Consider the following 24,377-nt stretch of genomic DNA (forward strand, 5'->3'; position numbering starts at 1 on the left):
CGCCATTCGCTTTTGGTATGAAGAAAAGAGGCGAGGCGGCTGGGGATTTAGATGGACGTATAAAACCCAGGCCTAACAGTTTGTCCAAATACTCGCGAAGGTGTAGGTTCTCTGGCTCCGTTAGAGCATAAATCCGCCCACACGGTATCGCAGCTCCCGGGACCAGATCGATCTGGCAGTCATACTGCCTATGAGGAGGAAGCTCCTCAGCCTGTACCTCGTTAAACACCTTGTCAAAGGACTGATACACTGCAGGGAGCTGAACACATTTTTCTGCTGCTGTGGAAATACACGACCCACCAGACAAGGCTTGAGCAGGTAGAAGAACCCCCTGATGACTTTGTTTCCTGCAAAACTCGGATCCCATGTGAACCGATCTGGTGCCCCAATTTATATTAGGGTTGTGTTTCTCCAACCAGGGTAAACCAAAGATTATTCCATATTGAGGAGCCCTGATAACGCTGAATGTAAGGAACTCGGAGTGTGTGTCCCCTAGTAACACCTCTATTTCTTCAGTGTCATAGCCTATAGGACCCATGCTGAGCCTCCTCCCATCCACAGCATACACTTCTTCAGGCCGCTCCTTCTGCACTAGAGTAAGACCCATATGTTGGGCTTCCTGCATGTCAATAAACATACCCGTTGCCCCTGAATCAATCATAGCTGACGTGACCACCGATTTGCCGGCAAGCATTAGCACTAATTTGTTACCCTGTTCAGTCCACTGTATAGAGAAGGGACATACATAGGACTCCAAGAAACCCCTTCCTGTTTCCCAGAGTCAATCAGTTTTCCGCCACCTTTTCTGTATGTGCGGAAGCCACTCGATTACCCCGAAAACTGATTGTTTTCGGCTTTACTGGGCATTCTCTCACATAGTGGCCCTTTTTTCCGCAATATAAACAAAGCCCTTGTTTACGCCGTGATTCTCTCTCGGCAGGTGTTTAAGCCGTTCTCACAGCCCCTATCTCCATAGGTTCAGAAGAGGAGGCCTGATGCCCTTCCATAGTGACATGCGTCTCCACCACTGGTTTCCTACGATTCTCACCTTTTCTTTCGCCCAGTCGATGATCTAACCGCAGGGCCAAATTAATCAAATCCTCACATGACACTGGTTGAGGATCAATCTGTGCAATAACATCTTTAAGTTCGTCATTCAACCCTTGATGGAACAAAGAAGCCTGTTTATTTTCTGGCCAGGTGGTTTCTGCCACTAAACGCCTGAAGGCATTCAGATATACAACCAAGCCTTTCTTGCCCTGCCGTAATTCCAACAATTCTCTATCGGCAGTATATGAGTCCGCCCTTCTATCAAACACTCTAAGGAATTCCGTTTTAAAGGCTTCCCAATCATGCAATAACGGATCGTTACGATTAACCAAAGGGACCGCCCATTGTGCGGCGTTGCCTGCTAAATATGAAACCAAAAAGGCCACCTTGGCCTGATTTGTGGGGAACGATTTAGGTTTACAGGAATAATGTAAAGCAACCTGAGTGAGGAACACCTGAACCTTGTCTGAATCCTCATGAAAACACTCAGGTGACGCTAACGGAATAGACACAGGCATCTCCACTACCACCGGGGGTGGCGAAGGGGCGGCCCCTACATCAAAAGGATTGCGCTGTACACCATCCAAACGAGACCTTAGGTCAGCAGTCTCTAATCTAGACGCGGCTACTTCCAACTGCAGGTTAGCCAGAACCTCTATCACATCTTCCAATGTGGCCATACTAGCACAACCCGACCGGGAGGACTAAGATACGTGGGTCGGGAATTCTGTTATGATAAACTCCTCAGGATCGGTTTGTTGATTGGTATGCCCACCTCTAGATCGAATCAATGCCTGAATTGCCGTAATGGCACAGAGCATTGATAAGATCAAGCAAGGGGAAAAATGAACAGATCAGGGAAGGAAAGGAAGGGGACAGCAGGGAGGGAGATCTGAAAGACATAAACAGAGCACACGCATAAGACTATGTTTGCACTACTTAGAACCAACAAGACATGTGAAACAACCGTAAAGGAGTTATACCTGTAAAAGAAAGTTTGAAACTTGTAGATGTGTGAAGGTATCTGGCAGCGTAGGGGTTGATGCGGTGTAACTACAGTAACACAAAAGGCATGTAACCGTGATATAATAATTGTCCATACCATACAGTGTAATATTTTTTTTTTTAACACATTTTTATTAAGATCCAATCTCATTACCAGTTACAAACATACAAGCAGTACATACAGATTCCCCTTAGAAAAAAGTTCAGAATTACTTCCAATACATGCTGTTACATTGCAAGCATACACAGAAATCAGGAAAACAGTAGAGCGGCTGAAAGTGATTAACAGTTCCAGTCCTGTAGCGGTGAAACACCATGCAATCACTTCTCAAAGTCGTCAAGAACCATGGAAATGGTGCTCGGCAATGTGTCATCGAAGCACAATGATGATGCATATGTGCATGAAGTTCCCAACGCAAGCATATAGTTTTTATATATTGCCCATAGCAGCATAGCAACGGTGGTGGCAGGCCCCGTTCGCTGTTCAAGTAGGATCCTCACCTCTGCAGAGAAAACAGTATTCTGAGCAAATGTTCTATAGCACCTTAGTACCTAACTCCCAACAGAGCGCATAGCGCTAACTCACAATTTCCGAGTTACAACACTTTAGGCATCATCCCCACTCCCGCCCTCTTGTCGTGCCGCTACTTCCAGCAGATAAACCTGTAACGGACCCCAAATGTCCCTGGGCCTATTGCGTAATGGCAATAACTCTGCATACACGTTAGATTGATCTTGACAATATATAACATCAGTTAGCCAATCTTTAAACTTTGGAGCTCTCCCCCTGCCCCAACGACAAGCTATCCTTCGCTTAGCCAAGAGCAACGCCACATCCAGGAATCATCTCGTAGCTTTGGGGGTGTTAAGTGTAAAACCCAGCAGAAGTACGAGCGGTGTGAACTCAAGCTCTCCCATTATCATTATCTGCCGTGCCTCATGAACTTGCTCCCAGAACGCATGCACCCCCGGGCACTCCCATGCTAAGTGAAAGAAACCTGCACCTTCGGCCCGACACCTATTGCATCTGTCCGTATCTGACAATTTGAAGCGGAATTTTAGGGCAGGTGTGTAATATAACCTCTGAAGGTATTTGAAATGGATTATTTTCAGTCGACAGCTCGACGATATGTGGGCCGTAATGCCGCAGCAATATTGTCATTGATTCTCAGAGATTTCCACCTCAAAGTCCGCCCCCCATTGTTCGCGCGCCCTGCTCTCCTGGCATGCCCGCTGCATTCTGATAGCCTTGTACAATTTAGAGACCAAGTGTCTGCCATCCGAAACAAGCATCACATGCAACGGCAAGACTACATCTGGTTCGTCCGGGAAGCATGGCAGCACCTCCCGTAACCCCTGCCTCAATCTTATATAATAGAAAACCTCTAATGGTGTAGGCTGGACATGTTGGAATAACTGTTCCCGTGTACGGAGTTTCCCATTAAGAAACAGATCCCCCCATGTAGTGATTTTCAATTTGTCGCACATGTGGTGAAACCCTGTCTCCTGCAATAGTGACAAGTTGGGGGGGTATGTAAGTGGCATATATGGGGAATATAGCAACGCGACGTCCAAAATTTTTGCCATCCTCTTCCAGGCGTCCATCGTGCATGTCACTGTCGTGGGTGGAATATCTAGGCTCTGGACAGTACCATGTATCAGACCAGTGAGAGGAAGTGGCTGCGCTATCCAGTCTTCCGCCGCTATCTGAGGCATATAAGGAAGTGGCTTGACCCAGTAATATGCTAAATGCGCCTGCGCACTTAAATAATACGTCTCGAAGTCTGGTACGTCAAACCCCCCCTAGCATATGGGAGAGTAATAACAGCCCATTTAAGTCGCGGCTGTTTTCCCCCCCAGAACAGTCTAATCAAGAGTTACCTAAGCTGTTTAAAGAAAAAAGAGCCTGGGTGGTACGGAATATTTTGAAACAGATACAAAAAACGTGGCAGCACTACCATTTTAATGAGAGATGCCCTGCCTGCCATAGATAAAGGCAAAGCCAGCCATTTCGTGACCGTGTCTTCCAATTTAGTGATAGCTGTCCCATAATTCAATCTCAGAGTCTCCTCCCTGTCAGTGTCACCACAATACCTAGATACCGACAATCTCCCTCACACCAGTCCAGCGGATAGTCTAATGGGAACCGTGTCACTGCTGGGGTCAGTGGAAAAAATTGCGATTTCTTCCAGTTAATTTCCACCCCTGACAAATGCCCGAATACTATGAATTCACGTAAGATAGGGTTGAGATGTACCTGTGGGTCCTTAATATAGAGAGTGATGTCATCTGCATATAAGGACAGGCCTATCTGTCGTTGGAGACAATTAAATGCGGCTGCCTTATACAATTGTCTCACCCTGCATGCAAGTGGCTCTATTGCAATGGCAAATAATAAAGGCGATAGTGGACACCCTTGGCGAGTGCCCCTTGTGATGGCAATCTGAGAGGACAGTTCCCCATTGATCGTAACCCTCGCCACTGGCCTGGTGTAGAGTAGCTCCACCCATGCCACAAATAATTTAGGGAATCCCATTCTATGCAAGATTGTGAATAGGTACCTCCATTCCACCGAGTCAAACGCTTTTGTAGCGTCCAGGAAAACAGCTGTGACAGGGAGATCCGGAGCAATAGTAGCAATCAGGGAGAACAGTGTACGCAGGTTATGGGTTGTATCCCGTCCGGGGACGAAACCTGCCTGATCAGGCAGCACCAGGTCCGTCATGATCAAGGACAGGCGATTCGCCAACACCTTAGCTAGTATTTTGGCGTCACAATTTATCAGGGATAGAGGACGGTATGAATCACATTGTCCTGGATCCTTCCCAGGTTTCAGAAGCGAGGTTATCACTACCTCCCTCATGGAACCGGGCAACACACCCACCTCCAGTGATTCCTCAAAAACCTCCTTTAGCACCGGCGCCATTATATTAATGTAGCATTTGTAGAATTCCGCGGGAATACCGTCTAACCCACTCGCTTTACCATTATTCAAAGACATAATTGCATCCCTGATCTCATCTAGTTCTAGGGAGGCGGCAAGGAATCTTCTCTGGCCGTCGCTTAACCAGCATAACGCAATATCATCTAGAAATCCGTATAGTCGATTTCGTGAGTCTGTCGTGTCGCATATAACCCTGCATAATACGCCTTAAACACCTCCTGTATTTCCCCCGTCGATTGACATTTTGCTCCCGTGGGACTATGTGTTTCAAGTATGTATGTGCTAAATCGTGGGTTCCTCGTGACTGCCGCTAGTACCCTTCCGGGTCTACCTCCCTCGCAATACCTCCTGGCTACCCAATGTTTACCCTTGAAATTAGCTTCCCGGGAAGCCTCTTCCTTATATTTCGTGAGCTTCTCTCTAAATACCTGATGTGCTTTTGTATTTGGTGTGCGCACCATCTCCCCCTCTAAGTCCTTCAATTCCAGCTCCAGTTTACGGAGGGCTCCCTGAATATCTCTTAACACCCTACAACTTTTAGATATGCAGAAACCCCTAATTGTTACTTTAATGCCTCCCAGACTGTCTCAACGCTCTGGACTGAACCCTTATTTCTGGGGAAAAAATCTTCTATTTCTGCACCTAGTTCCACACGGAACACCGGATCTAGCAGAATGGTGGGTAAAAGACGCCATGGGGGTCTAGTCTTACCGTAGCCTGGGATCTGTACTTCTACCCGCACCGGACAATGATCCGAATAGGTTCTAGCCAAGTGTTTCACCTTACCCAGATCGACACTTAATCCTCGAGTCAAAAAAATGTAATCCAGCCTAGCCCACGTGTTGGAGTGTGCTGTGAAGTGTGTTCCTTCCTGTAGTGTTGGGTGCACGAATCGCCAGCTATCGATTAATCCTTCATCCTCTATTATAGCCTTAAGAGTGTCACGTGCCTGTCTGTTATACTGCGCACTGCCATCTGAGCGATCCAGTCCGGGGACCATGGCCACATTGAAGTCTCCCCCCCATATCACATGTGTTGAACCTATTTCCACCACTTTGCCCCAAAGACCTGTAAAGAAATTGGGAGTGTCCACATTCGGTGCGTAACAATTGACTATCGTTACCGTGTCCGTGCCCAATCTACCCCACAGCAAAACATATCTACCTTCAGTATCTACATCACTCCCCAATTCTTGAAAGTGTACTGACTTTTTGATTAACACAACAGCTCCCCTGGCATACGCTGAATATGATGAGAACTTTCGCACTCCCGCCCATCTCGCAGCAAACCCATGAGGCGGGCCCGGCTTTATGTGTGTTTCTTGAAACAAGGCGATGTGGACACCATGTCTATCTAAATATGCTAAAACACTACGACATTTCCTTGCATCATTTAGTCCCCGCACATTCCACGTGAGGATTGTGACATGCCCTCGGTCACCATTAGCCATCACCATTCAGTAGTATCCTGTAACATTGCATTGAGAGATCATCTCTTCTACAGCCTGCATTCCCGGCTGCTCCAACCAAAACATTTTGAACATATATCAGATTTCCTGTTTCCCCGAACTGCCCATGCTGCAACCTTATCTTGTAGTGTACTTTGTCATCATGCCCCCCCCCCCCTCTGACACACCCCAACTCTGTCAGGCCAACACATCATAACCCCCTCTCCAACTTTTCGCACTCCCTGGGATCCTCCCCCCCGCCCCTGTAATGTATACTGTGATTCAATCCAAACATACCCGGCCATTGCAGCCGTGCTCACCAGTGATGCCGGCAGGAACGGCAGTTCTTGCCCTACCTTCCCCATCAACCATTCTCCTACACTGTCCGCCACTCTACCTTCCCCCACCCACTGCAGCATCCCCAACTTGCCAGCATCCCAGTCCCACCCCCCTCTCATTTGTCTTACTAGCAGTGCGCTACCCTTCAAACCCCCCTCAGCCCACTGACTAATCCCCAACTTGTCAGTATGCGGTCCCGCCCCTCCCCCCTCATATTCAGTCCCAAATAGTGACATAACCAAATCAGTTCACTGCGTGTCTTTTTCCTCAAAAACAAAACACCAAAAGTGGGGGATCACCCGTTGGGGGACCTGTCAAGAGGGTCGCACTTCTACCACCCCTCCCGTAGTCCTGATATGGCCTCTACCGGGAGAGGGGGTGATACCTGGAATACCTTACCACCAGTGTCATCGGACCTCCTCGTCAATAAGTCAGCCACATCTCCTGGCCCTCAGTGACGATGTAGCCATAAGTCATTACATGTACCAGATCACATTTCAGCTCAATGTGAATTCTCACAGTTGTTGTTACAATCTTCAGTCGTCTTCATTTTCTTGCGCCTGATCTCGCCCCTCCGGTCCTTGGTCTCTCATCCCACGATGATCAAGTTTCAGCGTTTTCAGATAATCTTCCACCTGTTGCGGATTATTGAAGAATCTTTGTTTCCCTTGGTGTGTAACTCGTAGTTTCGCTGGATAGAGTAATGCATAATCAATTTGTGCGGCTCTGAGTTTTTTCTTCACCGCTATGAACTTTCGCCTCTCCTCTTGAACCATCGGGGTAAAGTCTGGAAATATAGAAAACTTGACGCCTTCATACGTCAGTGTCTGCTTAGTGCGTGCCGCGCGGAGTGCCACATCCCGATCTCTGTAATTTAACAGTCTCGCAATTATCGGGCGGGGAGGAGCCCCAGGTTTGGGAATAGGCCCAAGTGATCGGTGCGCCCTCTCTACGATAAACTGAGTGGAGAAAGCCTCTGGACCCACCGCAGATGTCAACATTTTTTCCACGTAGTCTTCCATTCTACCAGTGTTGGTAGATTCCGGCACAGCCGTGATGCGTATGTTATTTCTTCGACTACGAGCTTCCAAATCTTCATTTTTGGCTGCTATGACCCTCAGCAAGTTCTCCATTCTCGCTAACTGAGTTGTGTGACCTGCTGTCACATCGTCATTGTCTGATATTCTCCGTTCCGTTTCCACTATTCGCTCCTCATGCCGATCCATTTTGTGCACAATTGCATCCATTCGCGTTGACATTCTGTCCACCTTGTCCACCACCGTGGCAAACCCTTGTCTAATTTCCTGCAATAGCCTTTGGTTCGACAGCTCCGTTGAGGAAGACTCTCCCGCATGTTGCTCCTGTGAATGCGGTGGTGACTTATTCGCGTTAGTATTGGATGCTTTCTTTGCATTGTCGAACGTGATTTTTGATTGTCGTGCCTCAGGTCTACCCATGATTGATCCTCGCAGTTATGGGCAACTCACTGGTCAGCGCCGTCTCAATCTATCTTTATCCCTCTGTCCACACAGCCAGCCGTCAGCAACCTTTGGTCTGCACTGTCCTTGTGTTAGTGGCGGGCGTCATCAGCAGAGCCGCTACTGCACTTTCGACAACTCAATGTGCAATCCGTTACTCAGCAAAAATATGTCAGTACACTGAAGCACTCCCTTCTGTTTCTCTACGCTTTGTACTGTAATCTCCTCATTGATCTGCAATCCGCACGTTCTATACTTTTCCACAGGAACCACTATATTACACAGAAAAAGTGCCACCAGACAATCCTTGTATAAAGGCCAAATGTAGCGCAATTGAAATTCATGCACCAGTCCTGTGGTAGGCCCTCCACAAGCGCTAGTCCGCACGCCGACAATGATGCTCAGCAATCTCTCCGCTTTACTCCCCCTCAGCACAATGTCGTAGGTAAGGGGTTCAGGCGATGGCCGCTACGCTGCCCACGCACCTCGCATAATGTATACATCAGTGTTAGCGCTTAGCTCCATATCGGTCTTTTTCTTTTTTGCAATTACTGTGTACCCCAAATCCAGCCCACCGACCGGCTCCTGCCACGTCGCTTTCAGTTATGCGGCCTGTCTGCCGCCTCCAACCCTCGGCGTTGCGTAATGGCGGTCCCCGCCTTTCTAATGCGCAAGACCCCGTACAGCCCTGCAGTTGGCAGCAGGGGGGCTCAGCCTGCAATAACGTGCAGTTCGTACTGTCTTTTTCGTTTTTTGTTCTCTGAGGTAGTGCATGTGAAACAGTTCTTATTGGTGTCACAATCACAAAGAGTAATGCTTAATGGAGGTCAGCCAGCCGTTCGATTGCTCATATTCCTCAGACAGCACAATATGAGCTATGCACTTGCAAGCATTCACTTAGCACACCATAAGAGCGTGTAAATACAAACTCTGCACTCAGTGTTGTTTTGCAGGCTCAACGTGTACTTGCGCTTTAATATACAGTGAAGTTCATCAGTCAAACCTCCGTCTGGCATCTGCAGCGCCGCTGGCAGTCGTGCGGCCTGCCTGCCACGTGTAGACCTCGGCGTTGCGTAGGTGCGGTCCCCGCCTCCCTCTAGTCCGCGAGCTCCAGTGCAGCTATCGGTACCACCATCAGCCGATCATAACTTCGCTGACTTTCATCCGATCGGTCCCAAACTTTCACCGAGTGTATAACTCGTCTCCACCTTCAGGCGTCTGAAATTGTATGCGGTTCCGATGTTGGTGTGAGAGGATAATTTTAGGATAGATGACCAGGTTACAGGAGCCTCACCAAAAGGCGGCCATTCTGCAGTGCGCCCTCTAGCGCCCCCTACCATACAGTGTAATATATCTATATCCTGATTCACATGTATAGGAACCTACCTAAGTATCCCTCTACTAAGCATCACAGGGGAAGAGTGTAAACCATACACCTCCAGAACCCCTGTTAAATAGAAGAGGTACATACAACAGTTAACACCTATGTATATTGCAATACACGCTGCCACTTCTAGATGATAAATCCAGTTCAAAAGAAATCAAGCATAAGAATACCCCTGGAACTCTTGGCAATTCCTAGCACCCAAATAATGCCTCTTAGATGGATATGGGGGCTGTATCCAAAGTTACAGAAAGAACAACCTCAATAGTTTATGAGCGTCCTAAACGCTGCTAGTACATAGCAGTGGATACACCGTTGGCCGAAAATGCCATCCGAGCCAAATCCTGATATTTACAGGTCACAAAACCAGTACCACGGTAACAGCCATTACCGCGGATCCCAAAGTACTTTGACACCCTGAAAACAGCGATCCCGCTGTGAAGCGCTGTGGTGCAAAGCACCCTTACCGCACCAGGCAAATCCCAATCTTCAATTACAGACAGCAAGTTCTCTGAAAGGAATTCCCGACACCGATCCCCAGCCGCCGTCCTGCTTAAATGTTTTCTTGTGAGAACGCAGCCCGCTGCGAAGGAACACGGGAATTGTAGTTCCGGCCCAGGGCATGCCGGGAAACGTAGTTTGTTTACGTCGCAATCATGACAACGGTAATCAAGGAGCAGACCAAACAACTAAGGACCATAACACTGTGCTTCAACATGCTCCTGCCAAACCAAGCCATTAAGCGCGAAAGATACATCGCTCCCACCATGGACGACGTAATTGTGGACCTGAATGGGGCGTAGTGGTTTTCTAAACTAGACTTAAATCCTGGGTACCACCAGATCAAGCTCAATGCAGATAGTCATTACATTACTACATTTTTCTTTGCTCAGAATCTCTTTATTGAAATTTACAAGTAAGTAAAACTAAGTGCGACAGTCGCCAAATACATCATAAAATGGCAGGAGATCAAGTGTCACATGGAAAGTAGACGGAGCGCATAGGCTATGTAATTGGAATACACAAGATCAGTTGAAAATTGGCATAATACAAGACCATCCACAATACAGCGTGTCCCAGTACAAAAGAAAGAAAACAAAAAAGCACAGAAACAATGGGATACATCAACTGCAGGCTAAGACGGTCAATGTGCAAGTCAAATCCAGAATCAGTATTGTGATGGAGTGTAAAGTGTGTGTCCTTCACATCTAGATAGTGATAGACTGGGCATAGAGGCAAAACCCCGGTGGGACGGTCAATGAAATAGCTGCAATGCCCTTAGTTTCGGCGGGGTGAAACAGGTGAAATCCAGTGTTAGGTATTGAATCAGCAAACGCCAGACAGATTGGGATTTAGCCTCAGTCAGAGTTAAGTTATGGGAGAGTCACTCCATTGGCATCACATGCCATAGGTGAGAGAACCACTGGCCAACGGAGAGGGGGTGGTCATCTTTTTCCAAGCTAATGCCACGAGCTGCATTGCTACATGTAGCTAAGACGTTTCCAGTCAGCGAGCTGCCATGCTACATGTAGCTAAGACGTGTCCAGTCAGCGTGGGTTAAAGCTTCTAGGGCAATAGGTTGGACACCAAGGACAACTGTGAGGTAGGAGGAAGGGAGCTGGAACCCCACAGTAACTTTAATGGGACCCAGGATCTCCTTCTAATAGGTAGTGGTGATGAGGCTGCAGGACCACCATGCATGGCAGAAATCCCCCTCTGCCAGATCACATCACCAGCAAAAGGAGGAAGTAGAGGGGTAAATGGTGGAGAGGGGAGCCGGTGTATAATAACATTGAAACATAAGCATATAGGCCCTTGGAAGTGAGCTCTCGCATATAAAAAACCTACAATGTGAGACGCTCTGTAGTTTCTGACATTGAAAAAGGTGAAACTGTGAGTGCTCTGAAATGTTCCTTACTTGGGGGCGTTATTGATGAGAAATTCATTACATGCAGCCACTTGCACGTTGAGGATAAACCCGGTCTGAAAAGTGTTTGAGGGTCCAAAGTGGGATTTGTTGGTATTTATTTTGTGTAGTTGCTGTGGAACAGAGGCGGACCCATCTCCATCCACGGAGGCACCCACTGCGTGTTCGACTGCCTGGGTGTTTGGTGCAATTCGCTGTGGGAGCAAAGCTGATTTCATGCTACTCACCATTAAAGAAGGCTTTAAACACGATTGTGTGAGGCACCTCAAGCGTTGGGCGTCTTCGGGTGGAGTTTGAAGCGGCCCTGCCCGGGTCGGGAGGTGCCCCGCTGTGGTAGTACAGATCCTACACGCCGCGAAAAACTACAGCGTAGAAGGAACAGCGTGGCCAGTGATGGTGGAAGATACAAGCATGGACCCAGTCTGAGTCTCGACATGCAACCTACTACAGGATTGAAACTTTTGAGGAAGACACTGCGGCATTCCACTATGGATTTAGAACCTTTGACACTACTATGACCATATTGCTGCTGTGAAGCAGGCCCACTGGGCGGGACATTAATTGTGAGCCGCGAGGGCGGCGTGAAACATTGCTGCTGTGCCTTCCGCAAGATACTATTGAGAAAGTGCGATGAAGCCCGAAACATGTTTTTTCCCCAATTTGCTGTGGGGGCAAAGCGGATTTCATGCTACTCACCATTAAAGAAGGCTTTAAACATGCTTGTGTGAGGCACCTCAAGCGTTGGGCGTCTTCGGGTGGAGTTTGTAGTGACCCAGCCCGGGTCGCGAGGTGCCCCGTTGTGGAAGTACAGATCCTACACGCTGCAAAAAACTGCAGCGTAGAAGGAACAGCGTGGCCAGTGATGGTGGAAGATACAAGCATGTACCCAGTCTGAGTCTCGACATTCAACCTACTACAGGATTGAAGCTTTTGAGGAAGACACTGCGGCATTCCACTATGGATTTAGAACCTTTGACACTACTATGACGATAATGCTGCTGTGAAGCACGCCCACAGGGCGGGACATTAATTGTGAGCCGCGAGTGCGGCGTGAAACATTGCTGCTGTGCCTTCCGCAAGATACCATTGAGAAAGGGCGTTGAACTCCGAAACATGTTTGGTGCAATTTCCTGTGGGGGCAAAGCTGATTTCATGCTACTCACCATTAAAGAAGGCTTTAAACACGCTTGTGTGAGGCACTTCAAGAGTTAGGCATCTTCGTGTGGAATATATGTATATATATATATATTTTTCTTTTTACGTCTCCCACTTGCCCGCTCTAAAATGTTGGCAAGTATGCAATTGGGTCAGTGTCTGGTCAGTTTCAACATATGTTAAGGCAGCAGAATCTTTCAAAAATGCTCCCTGCACAGTGTGGCACTTCTGCATGTGCTACGCTGCTCAATAAAAGCCTTTTCTTTTCAAAAGCTGCCCACACAGTGGTTTTACTGTAACAGAGCACCTTTCTTTAGACGAGCCACGTCTAAAGAAAGGGTCGTGGCCGACATTAAAGTGAAATTGCAGCATGGGGCGCTTTTACAAACAAGCATTTGGAGTGCAATAGGCCTTGCATTTGCAAGAGTTTAAGCTATTAGCATTGTAAAGGAAAATGCCTTATGTTTTAAATAACAAAACATAAATAAAAGGCATTGTCTTTTACAATGCCAAAAGGTCAAACTCGTGTAAAAGTGAAACCTACTGAATTGCAATGCTTGTTTTTTTGGGGAAGGAGGAGCTTTGGGGGCAGGGTGAGGGGTCAAAAATGCCTCTTAGCTACTTCTAGGAACGTGGCTCCGCCCCCTCCTCACACAGTGAGATTGTTCATCAAATTGGCAGGTGTGTGTTATGAGTTGGGGTAGCACGCCATACCGGTTTTTAGGGCTCGCCTGTCAATGCGCATGCACATTGAGCTTGCGAGACTATGGGGGCTGAAACAGACTTTAACCAACTTGCGATTCCATGGCGATTCCTTGCACGGCCCGTCAAATTGAAGCTCAATGCGCAAGCGCATTGACATTAAAAGAGCGTGCACATGAAAGCGACAAGGCTCCCTCCCACGGCTATCCCCACCCCCAGCCACCAGCACCTCCCCTCTCTCTCCCCGCACACAGCCAGGCTCGCATTTCTACTCCCCAGCCGCCAGCACCTCCCCTCTCTCTCCCTGCACACAGCCAGGCTCGCATTTCTCCTCCCCCTCCCCAGCCGCCAGCACCTCCCCTCTCTCTCCCTGCAGTTTCACGGCCGTGTCTCACCTTAAACCCTTAAACCTGCACAACTCATTTTTTGCCCAGTGAAACAGACTATTTTTTAAACAAAATTCGCCAGCCTTCGCCATCTGTTCCCCAGCCCCCAGCCGCCAGCACCTCCCCTCTCTCTCCCCGCACACAGCCGGGCTCGCATTTCTCCTCCCCCTCCCCAGCCGCCAGCACCTCCCCTCTCTCTCCCTGCAGTTTCACGGCTGTGTCTCGTCTTAAACCCGCATTTGACATCTTCGCATTGAATACTAAAGGATGTTGGAAGCCTCATGTTCTTAAAAGAAATTGTAATAACTAACACACATTGATTAGCCTTGTACCGAAAACAATAAATACACTACCCTAGATGTGTGGTAGTGAACGGCAGTGTTTCAATGCTGGTGAGCCCAACAAAATCTAAATCAAATGGCAGCCCTCTATCTGTTTCGTGTGCCTTGATGGGGTGGGGGCTGAGGGGGCTTTGAATGCGGCTTCCCTTTGCAGGCTCAGTTTGAAGCCCTGGTCTTAACTATGCAGCCTCGACACTCGGTACAAACGGAGTAGCAGCAGAAAGGAACGGGCTGCAACTTGCAAAACTCCACGACTCCAAGCAAGCCTGCACAACTCAATTTGCCAGCCTTCGCCATCTGTTCCCCAGCCCCCAGCCGCCAGCACCTCCCCTCTCTCTCCACGCACACAGCCAGGCTCGCATTTCTCCTCCCCCTCCCCAGCCGCCTTCACACACTCTCACAACCTCACACACCCTCACACCCTCAATCACACTCACACACTCACACACCATCACTCACCAACACACCCTCACCCACAACCTCAACACCCTCACCCTCACACACCCTCAATCACACTCACCCACTCAACATCACACACCATCACTCAACATCACCCTCACACCCCCTCACACACCCTCACCCTCACCCACAGTCACACACACAACCTTCAAACTCGCACACCCTCACTCACCTTCACACCCTCACAACACTCACCCTCACTCACCCTCAAACTCTCACCCTCACTCACCCACACCTATCATCACACACTCTCACACCCCATTAGCCTCACCCCCTCATCTTCACACACCCTCACCCCTTCACCCTCACAACCCTCACACCCTCACTCATACTCACACCGTCACCCTCACTCACCCTCACACACCATCACACACCCGCACACCCCCTGACCCTCACATCCACTCACCCTCACACTCACACCGTCCAAGTCCACCCTCACTCATACTCACACCGTCACCCTCACTCACCCTCACACACCATCACACCCCCTGACCCTCACATTCACTCACCCTCACACTCACACCGTCCAAGTCCACCCTCCAACTCCACCCTACAACACCACCCTACAACTCCACCCTCCAAAATGACTGCGCAGCTATGTTAATGCAAGTGAAGCTTTTGCAGTGCGAATTGATGTGTACCTTACAAAAAAAATGAAAACTTTTTACATTGATAATATAAAAAAAGTTACTGATGTGTTTGTTTTTTGATTCAGCGCTAACAACAGCATCAATCAACATTACATAGTTCTCTAAGCTTCTGAAACAACGCTTCACAACATTAATACATTTGAAGTGTACAATATTCACGGAGAAAAAATGAACACTTATAGGCATCATCATCGACCTGCGGAGCCTGTTGCAGGCGAGGTCGCCCCCACATCGCTGCTCCTGCCCGCTGTCTGCCAGCACTCTGCCCGCTGCGCACTTCCTGCTGCTGCCTTTTTTCCCTGCATTCCTCCGTCTGTCTGTTTCCCCGTGTCTCCCCTGTTGCCTTCGCCCTGTTCACTTTACTCTTGTCTCCCCCTCTTCACTCCGCCGTTCGTATTGTGGTAAGCCTCTGTCTCCCCTGTTGCCTTTGTTGCCCCGTGTATTTTACTTTGTGTTCCCCCTCCCCTCTCCCCTTTTGCCTTCTGTATCCCCTCCCGTGTGCTCCCTACCCAGCCGCCGGACGACCCAGCCACCGCTGAGCCGCCCTCAGACCTCCTTTGCCGCCACTGCCCTCCGGCGTCTCCGCCCCCCTCCCGACCATTGGCCACCCCGCTCCCGCCACCCAGCTGACCTGCCCTCCCGGCTCCTCACTTATGACGCCCCCAGAGCGACCGCGCAGCGGATGCGCGCAGCAGGAGTGCCGACTGAGTGCCAAAGGTGCGCCAAAGGTAAGCCCGTCTGCGCCCATCCGCGCCTGGACCGCGCCCAGTGCCAGGACCCCTGGCCCCCACAGACACCAGCCCACCCGCCGGACCTACGACACCACCGAGCTCAACGCACTCAACGCCGGCCGGATCCCGGGGTGCTACCGAGCCACCCCGAGACGCACCCACGGACCCTTCTGCTGCCACTCCTGCAAGTTCACCTGCATCCGGACCTGCACTACACCAGCACCGACCAAGACGAGCACCAGCAGCAGCCACCTGAAGTGCATCCTGCTCAACACCCGCTCCGTCCACAGACACGCCGTCGAGCTCTGGAACCTGCTCGACACCACAGCCCCTGACGTCGCCTTCCTCACGGAAACCTGGATGAAGCCCTCCTCAGCGCCCGACATCGCCATCGCCATTCCGGACGGCTACAAGATCATCCGGAGGGACCGCGTCACCAGACAGGAGGAGGCATCGCCATCATCCACAAGCACACCATCTGCATCACGACCAACACCGACGACACCCTCACACCCGCCAAACACCTGCACTTCCAGATCCACATCAACTCCAAGACCACCCTCAGAGGCACCCTCATCTACAGACCCCCGGGACCACGCACACAATTCAGCGAAGACATCGCCGACTTCATCAGCCCGCACGCCCTCCCCTCCGCTGACTACATCCTCCTCGGGGACCTCAACTTCGACCTGGAGAACAACAACGACCGCAACACCACCACCCTGCTGGACAACCTCGCAAACCTCGGACTCAAGCAGCTGGTGACCACCCCCACCCACTACACCGGACACACACTCGACCCCGTGTTCTCATCCAGCAAGGACATCACCTTCAGCCACGCCACCGGGCTCCACAGGACGGACCACAGCTGCGTCCACTTCAGCTTCAGAAGGACCACGATCCACCACCACCAGCAACAGGTTGCACGCAGAAGCTGGAACAAGATCACAGCCGACCAGCTCGCGACTTCCCTGAGCAAGAACCCTCCCACCGGCGCAACGAACCCCAGTCAGGCGGCCACCAACCTCACAAAGTGGGTCAGCAACTGCGCAGACGACCTCGCCCCTCTGAGGACTCCGCCTAGCAGACCCGGCAGCAAGAAAGCCCCATGGTTCACCGACAAACTCAAGAGCTCCAAGAGGAACTGCTGAGCCCTCGAGGAAGCCTGGCGCAGAGACCCAACACCGGACAACATGACTGCCCTCAAGCTCGCCACCCGAAAACACCACCAACTGATTCACGCCACCAAGAAAACTGCATTCAAGGAACGACTGGACAACAACGCACACAACAGCAAGGAACTCTTCAACATCGTTAAAGAGCTCTCCAACCCCAATGCCGGAATCAACGACATCACCCCTTCACAAGACCTCTGCAACTCCCTCGCCTCCTACTTCTACAACAAGATCGCGGACATACACAACAGCTTCAGCACTCAACCGACGCACGCCACGACCGAACCACCGACCCCCACCACCACCCTCCGCGCCTGGACCCCGATCAGCACCGAAGACACCGTCCGCACGATGAACTTCATCCACTCCGGATCTCCGACCGACCCCTGCCCTCACCACGTCTTCAACAAGGCCGACGCTGTCATCGCACCCCACCTGCGGGACATCATCAACACCTCCTTCGACACCGCTACCTTCCCGGAGAGCTGGAAGCACGCCGAACTCAGCGCCCTACTTAAGAAGCCATCAGCCGACCACACCGACCTCAAGAACTACCGCCCCATCTCGCTGCTCCCGTTTCCTGCAAAAGTCATGCGAGAAGACCGTCAACAAGCAGCTGGCCGCCTTCCTCGAGACGAACGGATCCCTCGACCTCTCGCAATCTGGCTTCCGGGCCAACCACAGCACCGAGACCGCCCTGATCGCAGCCACCGATGACATCCGAGCCCTGCTCGACAACGGAGAAACAGCGGCCCTCATCCTCCTAGACCTCTCTGCGGCTTTCGACACTGTCTGCCACCGTACCCTAGTGCAGCGCCTCAGCAACGTCGGAATCCAGGAGAAGGCACTGGAGTGGATCATCTCCTTCCTCGCCGGAAGGACACAGTGAGTCCGCCTCCCCCCGTTCAGATCAGAAGCCACCGAAGTCATCTGCGGCGTTCCTCAAGGCTCCTCGCTCAGCCCAACCCTCTTCAACGTCTACATGAGCCCCCTCGCAGCCATCGCACGCCAACACAACCTCAACATCATCTCCTACGCCGGCGACAGCCAGCTGATCCTCTCCCTCACCAACGATCCCGCCACCGCCAGACCAACCTACACGAAGGGATGACAGACGTGGCCAAGTGGATTATGAACAGCCGCCTGAAACTGAACTCGGACAAGACGGAAGTCCTCATCCTGGGATCTTCACCCTCCGCCTGGGACGACTCCTGGTGGCCCCCCGCCCTGGGCAGCGCACCCAAACCAACAGACCACGCACGCAACCTGGGCTTCATCCTGGACTCCTCCCTCTCCATGACCAGACAAATCAACGCTGTCTCCTCTTAGTGCTTCAACATCCTGCGCATGCTACGTAAGATCTTCCGTTGGATCCCCACCGAGACCAGGAAGACGGTCACCCAGGCCCTCGTCACCAGCCGTCTGGACTACGGCAACTCCCTCTACGCCGGTACCACCGCCAAACTCCAGAAGAGACTCCAGCGGATCCAGAACGCCTCAGCACGTCTCATCCTGGACATCCCCCGTCGCAGCCACATCTCCGGACACCTGAGAGACCTGCACTGGCTCCCGGTCAACAAGAGAATCACCTTCCGTCTCCTCACCCATGCACACAAAGCCCTGCACAACCAAGGCCCAAGATACCTCAACAGCCGCCTCAACTTCTACACTCCCACACGCCAGCTTCGATCGACCAGCCACGCCCTCGCCGCCGTCCCCCGCATCCGAAGAGCCACCAATGGGGGAAGGTCCTTCTCCTACCTGGCCGCCAAGACTTGGAACTCCCTCCCGACCCACCTCCGCCTGACCCAAAACCACCTCGCCTTCAGGAAGCAGCTCAAAACCTGGCTGTTCGAGCTGTAGCGGACCCCCCCCCCCCCTCCCCTAGTGCCTTGAGACCCTCCGGGTGAGTAGTGCGCTTTATAAATGCTTTGATTGATTGATTGATTCATTCATCACAACAACTCACACTCACACCCACCCACACCCTCACCCACCCTCACCCTCAGCCTCACACACCCTCACTCATCCTCACCCTCCCTCACACCCTCACACACCATCACTCACCAACACACCCTCACCCTCAACACCCTCACCCTCACACACCCTCACTCACCCTCACACCCTCACACCCTCACCCCCTCACCCTCACACACCATCACTCAACATCATCCCCTCACCCCCTCACCCTCACACCCCTTCACACACCCTCACCCACAGTCACACACTCAATCTTCAAACTCGCAAACCCTCACTCACCTTGACACCTTCACACCCTCACAACTCTCACCCTCACTCACCCTCAAACTCTCACCCTCACTCACCCACACCTATCATCACACACTCTCACACCCCATTACCCTCACCCCCTCATCTTCACACCCCCTCACCCCCTCACTCATACTCACAACGTCACCCTCACTCACCCTCACACACCATCACACACCCTCTGACCCTCACATCCACTCACCCTCACACCCACTTACCCTCACACTCACACCGTCCAAGTCCATCCTCACAACCCTCACACCCTCACTCATACTCACACCGTCACCCTCACTCACCCTCACACAACATCACACACCCTCACACCCCCTGACCCTCACATCTACTCACCCTCACACTCACACCGTCCAAGTCCACCCTCCAACTCCACCCTACAACACCACCGTACAACTCCACCCTCCAAAATGACTGCGCATCTATGTTAATGCAAGCGAAGCTTTTGCAGTGCGAATTGATGTGTACCTTACAAAAAAAATGAAACCTTTTTACATGGATAATATAAAAAAAGTTACTGATGTGTTTGTTTTTTGATTCAGCGCTAACAACAGCATCAATCAACATTACATAGGTCTCTTAGCTTCTGAAACAACGCTTCACAACATTAATACATTTGAAGTGTACAATATTCACGGAGAAAAAATGAACACTTATAGGCATCATCACAACAACTCACACTCACACCCACTCACACCCTCACCCACCCTCACCCTCACACACCCTCACTCATCCTCACCCTCCCTCACACCCTCACACCCCATCACTCACCAACACACCCTCACCCTCACACACCCTCACTCACCCTCACCCCCTCACCCCCTCACCCACTCACCCTCACACACCATCACTCAACATCACCCTCACACCCCCTCACCCTCACACACCCTCACCCACAGTCAAACACTCAACCTTCAAACTCGCACACCCTCACTCACCTTCACACCCTCACAACACTCACCCTCACTCACCCTCAAACTCTCACCCACCCACACCTATCATCACACACACTGACACCCCATTACCCTCACTACCTCATCTTCAGACACCCTCACCCCCTGACCCTCACAACCCTCACTCATACTCACACTGTCACCCTCCATCACACACCCTCTCACCCCCTGACCCTCACATCCACTCACCCTCACACTCACACCGTCCAAGTCCACCCTCCAACTCCAGCCTACAACACCACCCTACAACTCCACCATCCAACTACTACTCCACCCTCCAACTACTAATCCACCCTCCAACTCCACACGTAAATAGCGTTAGGCAACATTTAATTCAATAACTAAACCTCGGATTACACACTTGTAGGTATTAAAAAATGAAAACTTAATGCATCGCGAGGACAGTGCACCAATTAATACATAAAAATGCAGAAAGGAATTGTAAAATATAACATTTTTTAACAAAAACAATAAATCCAAACAAAATTGGGAAACATCTGAATACACAGCGAGTAATAGACCAATTTAAAAGGGGACAAAGACATCTAAAGGACACAAATTCACAACATAAAGCAGTTACTAAAGTAAGGAAAAATAAATAAACCATTAAACAATGGCGGGAAGAATCCACAAAACAAAGAAAGTGCGTAATCACAAGAGCACGAGACCTCACATCCTAATTGCAATTCTTCCAGAAGTACAATAAAGTATTCCGCTCAAACTACACAAAACAAAACAATACAATTTTTAAAGGTGGCTTCATACGTATACTTTGCCACAATTAATACGCATCTGTAGTCGAAAAATTAATAGGAGGTAAACATTGTCTCTAATGAGCAAACCCAGACAAAATGACTGCGCATCTATGTTAATGCAAGCCAAGCTTTTGCAGTGCGAATTGATGTGTACCTTACAAAAAAAATGATAACTTTTTACATGCATAATATAAAAAAAGTTACTGATGTGTTTGTTTTTTGATTCAGCACTAACAACAGCATCAATCAACATTACATAGGTCTCGATTAGCTTCTGAAACAACGCTTGACAACATTAATACATTTGAGGTGTACAATATTCACAGAGAAAAAATGATCACTTATAGGCATCATCACAACCGCTCACACCCACTCACACCCTCACCCACCCTCACCCTCAGCCTCACACACCCTCACTCATCCTCACCCTACATCACACCCTCACACACCAACACTCACCAACACACCCTCACCCTCACTCACAACCTCAACCCCCTCACCCTCACACACCCTCACTCACCCTCACACCCTCACACACCATCACTCAACATCACCCCCTCACCCCCTCACACACCCTCACCCTCACCCACAGTCACACACTCAACCTTCAAACTCGCACACCCTCACTCACCTTCACACCCTCACAACACTCACCCTCAAACTCTCAGCCTCACTCACCAACATCTATCATCACACACTCTCACACCCCCTTACCGCCTCATCCTCACACACCCTCACAACCCTCACACCCTCACTCATACTCAGACCGTCACCCTCGATCACCCTCGAACACCATCACACACCCTCACACCCCCGGACCCTCACATCCACTCACCCCCACACTCACAACGTCCAAGTCCACCCTCCAACTCCACCCTCCAACTACAACTCCACCCTCAAACTACTAATCCACCCTCCAACTCCACACGTAAATAGCGTTAGGCAACAATTATTTCAATAACTGAAAATCGGATTACACACTTGTAGGTATTCAAAAATGAAAACTTAATGCTTCGCGAGGACAGTACAGCAATTAATACATAAAAATGCAGAAAGGGATTGTAAAATAAAACATTTAAAAAAAAAACAAATGCAAACAAAATAGGGAAGCATCTGAATACACAGCGAGTAATACAACAATTTAAAAGGGGACAAAGCCATCTAAAGGACACGAATTCACAACATAAAGCACTTACTAAAGTAAGGGAAAATAAATAAACCATTAAACAATGGCGGAAATAATCCACAAAACAAATAAAGTGCGTAATCACAAGAGCACGAGACTTCACAGCCTAATTGCAATTCTTCCAAAACTACAATAAAGTATTCCACTCAAACTAACCAAAAAAATCAAAACAATTAATAAAGGTGGCTTCATGCGTATACTTTGCCATTAATTAACATACATACTACTTTATAGTCATTCAAATGGTATTGAAAACATAACATTTCTTTTTCATAAAAAAATACATGTTTTGAAAAGTATAAGCTTACACTCCATAAGTATTGCTTTAAAATTTTATAGTACTTAAAAAAACATAGATAAAGAATTGCTGCTCAAAAGCATCAAAACATGTAGGTTTCAAACTATACAGCAAATATAACTTTTACGTACCATTACAAAAAATACGAATATTTAAATGTGGTCAAAATTCACAAAGTATACGGAAAACAAAAAAAAATAAAAACATAAATACAATTTAAGCAACACAAAAACACAAGGAAAAATAAAAGAAAGTACCGTCTAAATAACACATTGTCAACTAAACAAATATAGCAACATGTGGAAAGAGTACATCCCAAAACTTTTTCTTTATGACATACATTACATAAAAGTAAGCAAAAATACATTAAATAAGGAAAATTAGAAACATTCCATAAAAGTACAATAGGTACATACACAAGCCAAGTACGATCGCAAAGTAAATTCTTTAAAAAACATTACTAAACATTACAAAACTTACTAAATATATATATATAGTAGAGAAACACTAGGTAAACAACACAAAAAAAATATTAGATTGACAACTTACCTGTCAAATGACGCGGCTACAACGCGGGAAGCACGACGCGCCTTACACATACGCCGGTTCCTGAAGATCTGGAAGTTTCCCAATTAACGTGACGCAATTGCAACGCTACGTAAGAAAACGTTGCAATTTGATTGGACGGAATACACGTCAATCAAAATGCAAGGTAAATCTGCAAAATAAACTAGAACGCTAACCTAAAAAACATAGGTAGCGTTATGGCACAGGGTAGCGTCTGCCATTTTTACGCGCAAAAAACAAAAAAAGGGAAAAGGGACTAATTATAGGCCTATGCCAAATTCCGTACTCAAAACGCACATACATACAAACTCACACAGCCACACACACACAAGCTCACAACAACATAACAACACACACACTTACAACACACTTACAGTCACCTCCACTCACTCTCACACCCTCACTCAGCCTCACACAATTACCCTCACACACCATCACTCACCATCACCCCATCATCCTCACACCCCATCACCCTCACACCCCATCACCCTCACACAACACTCACCCTCACACACCATCAATCACTCACACAATAACCATCACACACACTCACTCACCCTCACCCAATTACCCTCACACACCATCACTCACCATCACCCCATCACCCTCACACACCTCACTCAATGCCACAGCGTCACTCAACACCACAGCACCACTCAACACCACAGCAACACTCATCGCAACAGAACCACTCAATGCCACAGCATCACTCAGCGCCACAAAATCACTCAGCGCCACAAAATCACTCAGCACCACAAAATGCCACAGCACTCCACAACGCCACTGCACCACTCAACGCCACAGCACCACTGAGTGCACAGCATCCATCAACGCCAAAAAAAGAAATGCCACAGCATCACTCAACGACACAGAAACAACAAAAGCCACAACATCACTCAACGCCACAGCATTACTCCACACCACAGCATCACTCAATGCCACTGCATCACTCAACGGCACAGCATCACTCAGCACCACCACAGCATCACTCAACACCACCAGAGCATCACTCAGCACCGTTTCCCTCGAGATCAGTGTCCCTCCGGGGCACTCGGGAGTGTGTTCATAGATTTATTTGAAAAAAGGTAGTCAAAGTTCTCTTATAAAGTTGATTTCATTCTTTTTATTTGTTGTTGTTAATTCTTCACATTATTGCTTTCATAAT

Source organism: Lissotriton vulgaris, unplaced genomic scaffold (assembly GCF_964263255.1).
Source record: "Lissotriton vulgaris unplaced genomic scaffold, aLisVul1.2 SCAFFOLD_2748, whole genome shotgun sequence".
NCBI classification, from domain to species: domain Eukaryota; kingdom Metazoa; phylum Chordata; class Amphibia; order Caudata; family Salamandridae; genus Lissotriton; species Lissotriton vulgaris.